The sequence below is a fragment of the Camellia sinensis genome, chromosome 6 (genome assembly GCF_055761805.1).
Source record: "Camellia sinensis isolate YWXY chromosome 6, ASM5576180v1, whole genome shotgun sequence".
NCBI classification, from domain to species: Eukaryota; Viridiplantae; Streptophyta; class Magnoliopsida; order Ericales; family Theaceae; genus Camellia; species Camellia sinensis.
In genome coordinates this window covers 145,926,142-145,937,554 of record NC_138966.1, presented here as the reverse complement: position 1 = coordinate 145,937,554, position 11,413 = coordinate 145,926,142, and the positions used below count along the sequence as shown (strand labels likewise).

General features: G+C 34.9%; 1 long non-coding RNA gene across 5 annotated transcripts; it reads right to left on the bottom strand.

The window, feature by feature from the left end:
• Nucleotides 1–2,868: 2,868 nt before the first annotated feature.
• Nucleotides 2,869–10,431, bottom strand: LOC114303853 (uncharacterized). Of its 5 annotated transcripts, XR_014333265.1 has the most exons (8): nt 9,742–9,867; nt 9,523–9,638; nt 8,806–8,854; nt 8,451–8,535; nt 7,032–7,099; nt 6,707–6,800; nt 5,121–5,255; nt 2,869–3,185 (listed from the first exon to the last, which is right to left on the bottom strand). It is a non-coding gene; the product is annotated as an uncharacterized LOC114303853 (long non-coding RNA). The 5 variants fall into 5 exon arrangements; XR_014333264.1 differs by lacking the exon at nt 8,806–8,854 and having other exon boundaries at nt 9,742–10,431; XR_014333266.1 differs by lacking the exon at nt 8,806–8,854 and having other exon boundaries at nt 9,523–9,634; nt 9,742–9,888.
• Nucleotides 10,432–11,413: the final 982 nt, after the last annotated feature.

Genomic DNA, 11,413 nt, shown 5'->3' with positions numbered 1-11,413 from the left:
GGTTTTGGCACCATTGATTTCAAAGGTTTCATCTCTTTTGTTTCATCAAAACTTGAGGTAGAGACTTTCTTAGAGTCATATATATATTTTTGCAAGATTTATTGTTGATTTTCGAAGTTCTCTTGTAAATGTTGCATATTGATGGTTGGCTCAATAATGTGGGTAGTTTGGGAGGGGTTTTGCTCCTTATTTTCCATTAAATAACTTTCTTGAGGGGTTTAAATTACATTGGCTAGGGAGAAATGTTTTTTTTTTTTTTGAGGAAATTCTTTCAAAAGATTGGTGTGTGTGTAGTGTGGTTGGGAAAAACCTAGAAATTGGGGTTTTCAAAAGATGTAAAGATGCATGTGGTTGACAATTGTTAATATGTTATTTTGTGGGCCAAAATGAGTAAAGGATGAGAACTTTTTTATTATTATTTATTATGTATTAAGTGATGATTTTCATGGGGCATGAGGATTGTTGATGTTGTAAATTGTTGTTCAAATGTTGATATAGTCTTGTGAGGGCTAAATTGTTGAAGGAGGTATGAAATAAAGAAATGTTGCTATTTATCGATATAATTAAATGAATATGTGACTATTTTGTGAAATGGCATGGAAAAGAGAAATTGAGATTTTTGATTCTCATGGGATTATTGTTGAAATATTTGAACATGGAAAAATAAATATTGTTGTATTGCTTATTCATTCAACTAGTTATCACATGTTTTGATTCGAATTTGGAAACTTGCATTGAGGAAATAAGTTATAAGTGAATTTTATTGAAATATTTTGGGGTAAATACGTTGATAAGTCTGGATAGGAGGTGTAGATGAAATTGGTTAAGTTGGCCTGAGTGTCCAGGGTGAAAGACCGAAAACACGCACGGAGGAAGTACCACTTCCCTTTCGGTTAACAACCGATAAAGTGGGGTATTGGTAGTGCTAGTTATGCCTACTTGTAGACACCAACCTATGAATTACTTGAGTCGTATTTATTGCCCCCATGAATTAAATTGTTAATTTGTGCATTTTTTTGAGATTTCAAGATATCATTGAGCATAAAAGATTTTCAAAAGATAATAATTTGATTTTCATGTCAAAAGCATAGCATGACATATGCATTCCTTTTTATGAGGCTTATATAAAGTGTATATACTTTGTTAAGGATTTCTCTACTGGGCTATGCTCACTCCTATGGAATTTTAGTACAGGAAAAGATGTGGTGATCCTGCCAAGTTAAAGGCGTGGACGTGTTTGTGGAGGGCAAATTGCTCTTATTTTGTGGTGGTTCATTTTGCTAGCCTAGGGCTATAGATGTATGGGTTTGTGAAACTATTTTTGTGTAACCGGACTCAAGCCTTGGAAATTGTAAGCCTTTTAGGGCATTTTATTTACTTTTGAATTTGATGTTCTACATGCTGTAGATTCATGTATTTGATATCGTTGAATGTATAATTGCATGTGAAACTGTTTTGTCCAAACCTTAATGATACAATGAATGTAAGGGTTGCGAATTCCAGCTTTCTTATAATGGATGCTAATCGTTATACTCATGTAATGTTATAAATTTTCGAGGCGTTACAGACTAATTTCTTATGTTTGCCATGGTCGTCTTCTTCGTGAAGTAGATGAATGTGTGGGCAAACTTCAACGGGCTTGTACGGCTTCGTTTTAGCTCCGATTTAAACGCGATTTGCTGCGTTGGACTCGTCTCAATGGGGTACTTCACACTGGTATGGTCAAAACTTGAGTTTGACAGCTTTGAAAATTTCAGTTTTCGACACATGTGATCCGTTTTGCAACTGTCGACAGACTTTGGTTACTTGGCTCCTCGGGTTGGTGGGTTTGGACTCTTCGAGCTGATACGAATCCTGTGGTAGGTTGAGATGTGGATTCCGGCAAGTCGAGATGCTAGTTTTATGCCGAGATAGTAATGTTGAGCAAGACTGTGTAGTTTGCAGTCGATATAATATACGCGTGCCATCCGTGATTATCATTGTCGTTGAGCTTGATGACGGCATTATGGCGCTGAGATTTTGGAAAGCAAACTATTGTGCGAATTCAAGTTGGCAGCCGAATGATTTGCATATGATAATAATTTCAAGCAGTATTGCCAAATAAGAAATGTGGCCGAGCAATCTTGCCGAGTAAGCAATGTTGCGGTATAATGTTTTACCGAATACTGTCGCCGAATAAGTTCTCAAAGCCGAGTTGATAATATGTAGAGTAATGTTAATATGCAGTTGATAATATGCCGAATGAGATGCCAAATTGCAGAGTTGATAAGCAATGTTGCGGTATAATTACCGAATAAGTTGCCAAAGCTAAATAAAGTTGCCAAAGCCGAGTTGATAATATGTAAAATGATATGCCAAATTGCAGAGTTGATAATATGCCGAACAAGTTGAGTTGATAATATGCCGAACAAGTTATGAGTTGATAGTACGCCAAATGATATGCCGAATTGCAGAGTTAATAATATGCTGAATAAGTTGCCGAATAAGCCGAATAAGGTGTGGAAGCTTTTTGTTGATCAACAAACGTAAGCAACAATATATATGCACATATATCTATAAACTTGGTCAAATCTCTGTATTCAACAAAGGTTAGACATCACCTATGAGTCTAAATATATATAGATAGAATAAATAAATTGAGTTTGGCCGAACAACCTTTTTGAATTGCCGAAAAGATGCTCTCTTTAAGAAAAGTGAAACCCATTTGTAAAGAGGGAAAATAGAGATGCAAAAGTAGACCATGAATTCTATGTTGTTTTAAAACTTTTTAATGAAGATTCACAGTGAACAAAAAGCTCTATTTTGTAAGCACAAACTGTAACGCCCCGAAAATAATCCAACACATATAATATATCAACCCACACCCACTAAAATAATAATGACCAATCTCCAACCTTTACTTCAGAAATCAATAGAATTATTACAAAAGTTCTACATGCGATTTATAAATTCAACGGTATGACAAACATATGAATCTATAGCATGTGAAGCATCTAATCTCAAAGGTAAATAAATACCCTCATGGGCTTACAACTTCCAAGGCTTAAGCCCGGTTACACAAAAGTGGCCTCTCGGACCCATACAAAAATAGCCCTTGGCTAGCAATTAATTCACAACAGAATAGAGCTATTAACTCTTCACAGATTATCCACGCCCTCAACTTGGCGGGATCACCACGTCTTTTCCTGCACCAAAATCCCATAGGGGTGAGCATAAAGCCCAGTAGAGAATTCTTACAAAGTATATATAGTTATGCAAACTCTTAATGTCAAATGTAAATGTCAATGCCATGCTACTTAATTTAAAGAAAATTTCATTTTATGTTCTTCTTGAAAGGCACCATGTTTCAGTAACAGTTTGCAATCTCAACAATTTCCGAAACTTCCAATTTTTATCAAAAGGGGGTGGTAAATACGACACAGGTAATCCCTAGGTTGGTGTTTGCAAGTAGGCTCAACAAGCACTACCAATAACCCCACTTTACCGGTTGCTAACCGGAAGGGAAGTAGTACCTCTTTCGCTCATGTTTTCGGTCTTTCACCCCGGACACTCAGATCAACTTATCAAATTCATCTACACCTCCTAACCAGACTTACCAACATATTTACCCCATAACATTAAAATAGTTCTCATTCAAAATATTATTTCTCAATGTAACGTTTCCAACTCAATTCAAGATGCGTAATAAGAGTGATAATAATAAATTACATAAGTATATGATGTAATAACAATGCGTCATAGCATTTCTCCATTTACTTCTAAATAATCTTGTTTCATAATTAACCATGCACACAACCAAAACTATCAACACATAGCAATGTGTCCCCATTATGCACAATCTTTAACAATTTAGTCCCTTCAAGACTATATACAATGTTTTTGAACATCAGTTTCCAAGATTTCCATTTCTCATGACCCATGGTACACAACTTGTCATCTCACAACCACACATGTTCATGCATTTAACAATAGTTTTAAAACAAATTTTCCATTCTCATATATCAATAAGATTGCCATTTTTGCTAAACCACATCATGAAAACCTACACTCATTCATTCTTTTAACACAAGAAAAGAAAGAGCTCCATAGGCATTTCCATACTTCCCAAAATCTCCAATTTCTAGGGCTTTTCATCAAAACCAAACATTTCCCATTTTCTTTGGTGAAACCCTACCAAAATCATCTTTCTTAAATTTACTAAAAAGAAAAATCCTTATGGATTAACAAGGGTTGAGATTTAAACCCGCTTTTAAAACTCTCTACATTTTCCTTTTGATCTCAAAATAACAATTAACATAAGAGCTTCAAGAAAACTTTAGAATCAACATCAATGTGGCAAAACATGTATATATAACTCAAGAAATCCCTAACTCAATGTTTGATGAAGAAATGAAGATGAAACCCTAGATTCAAGATGAAAGATTCTTCAATTTCCACTACACCAAGAGGAGCCCTAGCTTTGATCTTTAAGATTAGTGAGAGATAAAGGCTCTAGGCTCCAAGGATCACAAGAAATCAAAGAGTTTGAGTGCTAGATGAGAGTTTTTAGAGAGAAGGGAGAGTAAAAATGTTTTTAGAGAGAGAGATGTTCAAAACAATGAGACACAATTAGCCCTAAAAGATTAAAAAAATAGGATTTTCAGAATGCCAATCGTCCCGCACGTGCAGAGCCTCTCTCCCGCACGTGCAGCCCTCAACCCCGCACGTGTGGCCCTCCTTTGCCGCACCTCCTCCAGCACCTGCATATATTGCAATGTGCAGCCCCAAACCTCCCCTGAATTCCGCACGTGCGGCCCCTAGTTTCCAGCCCAGAATTTTCCCCGCTCCAATCTAGGCACCTTGGACTGCACCTCGCACCCTCCGGAACAAGTGGGAATCAACACTAAAGAAGCAAGAACAAGAATTTCGGGGAAAAACTTCCAAGTGCAACACCCCAGACGATTAATCAAGACTTCAAGTGAGACCCGACACACTAACGCGACAAATCCGAGGTTAAACAAAGGAAAAGAGACGGATGGCACACTAGGTCGCCACACAAACATAGTATATCCAATCCAAGAATCAATCTTAAAATAATTTTCAAAGAGCAGGATCAAAAGTGTTGTTAAAGTTTTACTTACAAGAACATAGTTGTTCTTCTTTTCGTTGAACGCTTGCAAATGTTTCCCACAGACGGCGCCAATTGTGAGACTAGGAAAATTCTCTCACATGGATTATAGAGATCCAACGAAGAGATGAACTTTGTCCCTATAGGCCTGCAAAGATGAGCATGATCAACGCCACCCAACTGGGGTTACCGACCGGAGACACTCCGATAGTGAAGTCAGTCACTTGATTGAAAGAATGAAGGTATAGAAATGAAGAGTATTGGTGTGTAGTGTTGAGAGAGATGACATACCCCCATCTAGGATGCCCCCATTTTATATAGATGAGGGGTGTAATATTTGTTTGGGGTGGACCATTGTAGGCCTTGTTTGGATTAGCCCCAATAAGCCGATATATATATTTTTTTGGCTCCTACAATCTTGATTTATACATTTCAAAAGGAAAATTAATTAATCCATTTAGAAAGCTAAATTTAGAAATTTGGAAAGGAAACTTAACTAATCAATTTTAAAATTTAAGTTTTTATACCACTAAAATGTACGAATCAATTCACATCTTTAATAGATTTTTTCTCTTGATGTTTAGTTTTTTAAGTAATTAAAAAATTTATTTTTTATTGATTGATTAAAAGTACCGTAATGATTAAGATTATATTTTTTTTATGATATTGAGTTATTAAAATATGAGATATTATAGGCTTACACCATAAATTGTGGGGAGAAAAAAAAAATCGACTCAAACTAGTTTTTCTAGACTTATTTTTAATATTTAATCCAATATTAAAATCTCCAAACTAGCTCATACCGGCTACGAATCAATAAAGATAATTTTTAATGATTAGGTGAAACTTAGAACAAAATTTCACAACAATGTTGTTTCGAGGAATATCCATCAGCACTGGGTGTATCAACTTTCACCAATTTCATGCAAAACTTCCAATATGAGATAGAAATTATTTTCTTGTGCTAATTCAGGCATGGTAAAGTCCAACATTATATGCTTTCTTTACAATCAGAGACCTACAAACCCGCACCCTTAACTAGTCATTGAGGAAAGAAAGATTTTTTTATTTGTATCCAATTGTAATGTCTAAACAGACTTTTGATTAGTTTGGGATGTGAATTAACTTTTTGACTATTTTAGCATGAGGCTAAAAAGTCTCGTTTGAAATAGATTTTTTTGGCTTTTTTGATTTTTGTAAGAGAAAAAATGAAATAATTATATTTAAGATGTGACATTTTGTCTTACTGTTTTTTAATTTATTTTGTTTTTCGTGGTTATTTTAGCCAAAAAACCCGAAAAACTCACATGCCCAACAAGCTCATGCCAAAGCTAAGATTATTGTTTACAACAGTTTTAAAGTTCATAGAATATTCTAATACAGCTTTATCAATTTGTAAATTATCAACCAAAAAGAAGCCATTAATTTTTTCAGAACACATATAAAACATTTTTAGAAGAAAGGAATTAGAATTCAGGTACATGACATAATAGGGCAGCCTATTATTATATATAATTCTTTCCCCGAATTATATTATTTGACAATTTCAGAAAAGGTAGGCATAATTACAAAACTCCATTGCAAAAAGAGCATACATACCAGATCTTCAGGCGCATCATCGATGACTTCAGCAGGGTGGTCTGCTCCAATGCACGCCTAACATGCTGCTTTGTAACTCATATATTACTGCATACTATTGTAACAAGAACAACAGATAAAGATACAGAAATAAAAACAACAATAATAAAGCAGACATATCAAAGAAGCATTCACTTGCAGGAAAAAGCAGAGGAGTGGGAATGGTCATAAAAGTTCTCGATACATATGAATATGTTCATGGAAATGCATGTATTCATCCTATACATGTTTCAAAACATATTTGAATAAGTAACATTCCGAAGAATAAAAAAACATTGTCACTAACCTACTATGATTATCATAAACCAATAAAAATCAATGGTGATGATTCATTCTAGAACACTGTTCCAAGGCCTGCAGTTGAAAAATAGTGTAAGGAAGTGTCTGTTGTAAGAGAATAATATTCAGTTTTGTGACAGTAACAAATAAAATTTGAATAAAACAATAATTTCTATTTTAGAATTTAAATACACATTTTTTTAAAAATAAAATAAACTTTAAAGGTACCTTAAACATTGTCAACAGTTAAAAAGTGCTTAGATGTGTGTGCCAACATTAATTGAAGAAAAGTAATGATAGTGGCACTGCATTCCTATTTGAAAACAGAAATACTGAAAATCATAACCCAAAACCTACCAGCCAGTCAGCCAGCCCCTCCCCAATCCTACTTCACACTCCACTTCCTCCCATCTTAAATTCAATAATCCAAACCACAAACATTCCAAACCAATTCAAAACTCTCACTTCAAATTAAACTTTTCCCAAAGCAATTCCATCAAAACCTTCTTAAGCTGAGGACAAATTTCACCAACTAAAACCAAAATGGAGCAAACAATAATATTCCAGATTATTTCAAATAAAATGAATGGAAAGGGCAACTTAAAAAACATTAAAAAGGCCAAATCTATTCAATACCACAATATATTCACATCACACCTTGAAAATAACTAAATAACCCTGAAAATTTCATGTTTCTTTGATTGTGGAACCAAGGTTGATATAATATTTATTTTTTGAATAGCACAAAAATTGAACCTATTCAAAACAAAACAATGATTGAACAAAAATTAATTTTTGATTTAACAGGGGGATAGAATCATCAGGAAACAACTGGGGCTCTACTGGTTTTCAAAAATTCAAAACAGTACAAGTCGCACCCGAGAAAGAAAAAAAAAAACACGACAGTGTGGTCTGCATGCTGTGAGCGGGAGAAAAACAGATATTGCAACTATCTTGCAGAAACATTCTCCAAAATTATTTAGGAAAACATTTGCTCCTAGATGTGATTAATATTAGCAACTCATGGATTTTCGTACCAGAAATAAAACAAAAATGTTAGTAAAGAGGTCTTATCTTATAATTCAAGTGAAGAAACAAAAAATCGAATAAAAACTTTCGTAAATAAACATAAACAGTAATGTCACTACAGCAAAAACACTATCAAATTCCATAAATTTTCTCTTCCATATCTTCTAATATCACTTCGGTTTTTACCTAGGACATCAACCATGTGGGTCCCCACACACCACCACAGTGCAAAAACCTAATTCTCTCTCTCTCTCTCGCCCTAAACAAAGTCATTGAATCTAGTAAATGTAGAACACCATGAACAAATGCATTGTTTCCAAAAAAAGTTTGTTATCAAATAATTACTTCCCAAAAACTTATGAAAGATTCATTTGTCAAAGAAGGATGGAAAATTTACCTGACTTCTACTTCTAGCCCTCAGCCCACTCCTATCCATTAAGGCATTCAAATGAACCACCATAATACGGAGAACACTAAATCCCCTGCACCGCACAGCATCAAGCAACTAAGAAGCAACATCACCACAAACAGTGATAGCAGAAGAAGAAATGGGTAGAGGTTCAACCACACACACTGCAAAAGTTAAAGATCATTTGGGGTTCGGCTACTGGGGCCCCTAATTGGGCCGCCAGAGCTGGTGCCAGTACCCATGATTCATGGCATGAATATTAACATTTGAATTAAAAATGCAATTAAAATTAAATACTAAAATTATAGGTTCAAACATTTACAGACAGTAGGATTATACGTACCATGGCACGCCACAACAGTCCATGTAATCACCCAAACAGGAGACGCAACCTAATGGTTTCAAAACAATAATTACACAGAAAATATATATGATTGGGATCATAACTTCGTAATCCCAGAATGATCCACCACATAATCATCCAGTCACTAATCATCCAATCCAAGGTCATGTAACCAATGGTTTGAAAATCCTAATCAAAATTCTATTTACTGTCAGCATCATCCATAATTTATTGCATGAACTAGTATCAATTATCAAGTCTACACCCAAGACAACCGTCAAATCATCAATTGACCAACACCAACTTTCAAAGCAGCCAAAATTAGTAACTAAATATGTAAAACATCAGGATAATATAATCAAAATTTTCATACAAATAACCTAAAATACAAAAATTTAAACACCCGAAAAAGAAAAAAACAAATAGTTCAAAAGAAATAGCCACAGCATGTGATATGCTCCTAACAATTTTGTGCAGTATATGAAGCTGAAAAAGCTTGAATCCAAAATTAGAGATAAATGTCACACATTTTTTAAGACAAAAAAATAAATAATTAAAATTTAAAAATGAATGAAAATAGTTAAAAGGAAAACATTTTAACCATAACACCAGTTCCTGATAAAATCCATCTTAAACCCAAAGGAACAGCGTAAAACTTCTAGAAGAATTACCAAATGTGCATGCCAAAGTTGGTTGGATTTAAGAAAGTTGTGATACCTCTTTATGATCTTGTGCTAAGAATGCACATCATATGAAAAAAAAATTGACACGGTAAAAAAAGCTGTTCCAGTGACATGACATCCAACTATTTCGATCTGTGCTAGTAGAGCTACCTACGAAGAAAAGGAATTATGAGCAATAAGTTGAATTGCACAAATAGAAATCTTGTTCAATATAATATGGCCAAGAGACAAACAAAAGTTTGAAAGCACATACAGAACTTTACAGATATAACACACCAATCAACAATTGATGGTCATGGGTGCATTAAGATGGGTTGAAAATTCAATGCCCTGCATTTTTTAGTGTACGCAGTTGTTGGTCATGGTTCTTTGCTAACTTCTTTTTTTTTTCTTCCATAGCCTGTGGGAACGTCTCTTTGGTAAAGGCACCACCAATATGTGTCAAATATATTCCAAAGGACAAATTTAGTTAAAAAATAAGTTTTTATCACCTAACATAAGTTTGATTTCACACAAGTTGCACAGTAGTTAGGGTAGATCAAACCCAAGAAGCTAGAATAAATATCATAGTCAAAAAGAACAATTAGGATGGCCAGCTATAAAAGTAAGAAAGAAAAATGCATGAAAGATGTTGGTGATAATTACAAATAAAACACCAGAAAATACAAATAATAAAAATTACAATAACTATTGTAAGGGCTGAGGCACGGGAAATTCGCTCTCTTTAAGGAAATTCAAGCCCTCTGCAGTTGTCAAAGCCTCACACCAGTGCAACAGAAAAAACCTTGACTTGTCCCCCCAGAATACAACAGCACGACTAAGTCGTACGGTTCACCAATACTGCACAATTGGTTGAACCCAAAGCTTTATCACATACACCCTTTTTTATTTGCCTGATAATCTCACACAAAACATAATAAAGCAACAAAACTTCTTCTCATATATTCCAAGATAGGAGATTAGCTCAATTTATAAAAGATGAAACTTGGTGGACAAGTTTCTTGGAGGATCCTTCTTGGAAGTTGCTTGGAGGCTCCTTGGAAGATGCTTGGAGGATAGGTATGAAGACTTGACTCTTGGAAGACTTGAAGGAGACTTGACTTGGCAAAGACTTGGAGGATAAGAATATGAAGGAAATTGGTAGGCAACTTCCTTTGAAGACTTGGAGACTTGAAGAGAAAGACAATGAAAACTTGGAGGGAAAGAAAACAAATCAAACTAATAACACATTATGATATTAAAATATCTGCTAATATTCCTCCACCTATTTTAATATTATAGGTAACAAAAACTGAGATTATTAGGCAAATAAGGATATTATACATCATGGTAGGTGTGCTCTGCATTGAACCTCCATTAGTGAAACAATAATATCTACTACAGAGCCAATAGTATGCTCAGCATTGAACTATGACTGCTTAAGGGAAATAAATAATTATTGCACACACATACTATTCCAGGTGTTCACATAAGCTTTAAAAGCTAGCACATTACGGCCTTGTGCGATCCCAGGATTCATGAGTGTGTTTGAGAATTAGCCAAAATTTCATAGGTAGCAGCCCCACTACCACACTCACATAGGTGAATTCTGTCAAGGGTGCTCCTATAACTATGACACCCCACTCAATCAATAAGAGCTACAGAAATTCATTAAGAGTTTTTTAATAACTCAACCTCTACAACGTTACAAGATACATGCACTTGCATCATAGGGATGGGTAAAAAGTAATTTAGTGCATTTCTCACGGCCATCATATGATCGTTTTTCTCATAGAACCCAGTTACAGGATCTCTGGTCCCTGGGTTGAGTATCCTCATACATGGCTCCTGCTATATTCAATGGGCTTCAACCCCATCCCCTTTGATGTATTCCAGACTCTATCTCTTGCTAAGGCCTTAGTTAATGGATCTGCAAGATTATCACC